We start from the raw sequence: 2,932 nt of genomic DNA on the forward strand, positions 1-2,932 counted from the left end.
GTGGGAAGAAATAGAAAATTTGAACACACCAACTACCAGCAATGAAATTGAATCATTAATCAAAAAACTCCCAACAAACAAAAGCCCAGGATCAGATGGCTTCATTGGTGAATTATACCAAACATACACCAAAGAAAAGTTAAAACTTATCCTTCTCAAACTATTCCAAAAAATAGAAGAGGAAGGAAAACTTCCAAATTGATTCTATGAGGCCAGAATCACCCTGATACCAAAATCAGATAAAGACATCACACAAAAGGAAAATTACAGGTCAATATTTCTCATGGATTTAGATGCAAAAATCCTGAACAAAATGTTAGCAAACTGAAGCCAACAACATATTTTTTTTAAATCATGCACCACAATCAAGTGGCAGTTACTCCCAGGATGGAAGGGTAGTTCAGTATTCACAAAACAGTCATGTAATATGTCACTTTAATAAGAGAAACTGTCACTTAATAAGATAAAGGATGGCTTTCTCCAGGCATTCTTGTGAAAATGGCATCGTCTTTAAACTCCGTGTGGCAATCCCTGTGCTTTGCTACCCGGGGAAGACAGGGCAACCTGCAAGTCCAACTACTTCCTTAAGATCTTCCAACTTTGGGATGACTATCCAAAATGCTTCATTGTGGGAGCAAACAACATGGCTCCAAGCAGCTGCAGCAGAACCTCATGTCCTTCTGGGGGAAGACTGTGGTGCTCATGAGCAAGAACACCATGAGGCACAAGGCTATTTAAGGGATCTGGAGAACAACCCAGCTCTAGAAAAACTGTTGCCTCACATCCAGGGAAATGTAAGTTTTTCATTCATGTTGATCAAGGAGCACCTCACTGAGATCAGGCATATGCTGCTGGCCAAAAATGTGCTGGCTGCTATCCTTGGTGCCATAGCCACACTTGAAGTCACTGTGCAGCCTGAAACACTGGTCTGGAATCTGAGAAAACCTTTCTTCCAGGCTTTATGCATCAGCACTAAAATCTCTGGGGCACCACTGAGTTCCTGAATGATGGGCAACTGATTAAGACTGGAGACAAAGTAGGAGTCAGCAAAGCCACGCTTAAATATGCTTAACATCTCCTCTTTCTCCTTCGGGCTGACTATCCAGCAGATACTTGGCCATGGCAGCATCTACAGCCCTGAAGTATTTGACATCACAGAGGAAGCTCTGCATACTTGCTTCCTGGGGAGTGTACACAATATTGCCAGCGTATATCTGCAGATAGGTTACCCAACTGTTGCATCAGTGCCGCATTATATTATTTAATGGATATAAGTGGGTTCTGGCTTTGTCTGCAGAGACTGATTACACCTTCCCACTTGCTGAAAAGTTCAAGGCCTTCTCAGCTGATCCATCTGCATTCATGGCTGCTACGCCCATGGTCACCACTGCCATGGCTGCACCTGCTGCTGCTACAGCTCCAGCAGAAACTGAAGCAAAGAAAGAGTTGGAGGAGTCAGATGAGGATATGGGATTTGGTCTCTGATGAATCACCAAAAAGCAACCAATTCAGCCAACTTTACTTGTGAAAATTTACTTTGTGAAATAAAGGCTAACTTCTCTTAAGAAATATAAGAGAAAAGATAAAAACCATATGATAATTTCAATAGATGCAGAAAAGGATTCAACAATGTACAACACCCATTCATGATAACGACTTTCTGCAAAGTAGTCTAGAGGGAATATACCTCAACATAATAAATGTCATATATAAAATCTCACAGCCGACATCATGCTCAATGGGAAAACCTGAGAGCTTTGCCCCTAAGGTCAGGAACAAGATAAGAATATCCACTCTGAACACTTTCAACATAGTACTGGAAGTCCTAGTCACAGCAATTAGACAACATAAATAAATAAAAGGCATGTAAACCAGTAAGGAAGAAGTAAAACTCTCACTATTTTCAAATAACATGATACTACATATAGAAAACCTAAAAGACTTCACCAAAAAAATTACTAGAACTGGTATATACACCAGTAATGCAACAGCAAAAGGAGAAATTAAGAAAACAATCCCATTAACAATTGCAATAATGAGTCCTAGCAGTAAGGCTAAACCAAAGACATAAAGACTTGTACTCTGAAAACTCTAAAACACTGATGGAAGAAATTCAAGATGACTCAAAGAAACATAAAGACATTCCATGCTCATTGGTCAGAAAAACCAATATTGTTAAAATGTCTATACTACCCAAAGCAACCTACATTTAATGCAATCCCTGCCAAAATATCAACATCGTTTTTCACAGAGCTGGAACAAAAAATCCTAAAATGTGCACGGAACCACGAAAGACCTCCAATAGCCAAAGCAATCTTGAAAAGGAAAACAAAACTGTCAGTATCACAATTACAGATTTCAAGTTATTCTACAAAGCAGTAGTAATCAAGATAGTATGGTACTGGTATAAAAGTAGACACATTGATCAATAGACAGAATAGTGTCCAACTCTTAATTTTGGCTGAGGTCATGATCTCACCATTCATGAGTTTGAGACCTGCATCAGGCTCAGCACTGACAGTGTGAAAACTATGAGAGATTCTCTCTCTCTCCCTCTCTCTCTTCTCCTTCCCAGCTCATACTCACTGTCACCCTCAAAATAAACAAATAAACAAACAAAAATGGACTCTAAAGGAAATAGACAATCTAAATAGACCCATAGCAAATAAAGAGATTGAAAGAGAAAAAAAAATAACCACAGAGAAGCCGAGGCCCAGATCATGTCACTGCCATATATTTAAATAAATAAGAGTTAGTACTAATTCTTCAAAAACTCTTCCAAAAAACAGAAGCAGCCAAAACCAGGGAAAGGCTTCACAGATAAAAATTCCAGAACAATATCATTTATGAATATGGACACAAGAGTTTTCAACAAAATAGTAGCAAACCAAATGCAGAAATAGAAATTATACTCCATAGTCACGTGTGATTT

At 38.9% G+C, this 2,932-nt stretch overlaps 1 pseudogene; it reads left to right on the top strand.

Annotated features, from left to right (window-relative positions):
• The first annotated feature begins 544 nt into the window (after nt 1-544).
• LOC115274992 lies at nt 545-1,485 on the top strand (annotated as a pseudogene).
• The last annotated feature ends 1,447 nt before the right edge of the window (nt 1,486-2,932 follow it).

Source organism: Suricata suricatta, chromosome 2 (assembly GCF_006229205.1).
Source record: "Suricata suricatta isolate VVHF042 chromosome 2, meerkat_22Aug2017_6uvM2_HiC, whole genome shotgun sequence".
NCBI classification, from domain to species: Eukaryota; Metazoa; Chordata; class Mammalia; order Carnivora; family Herpestidae; genus Suricata; species Suricata suricatta.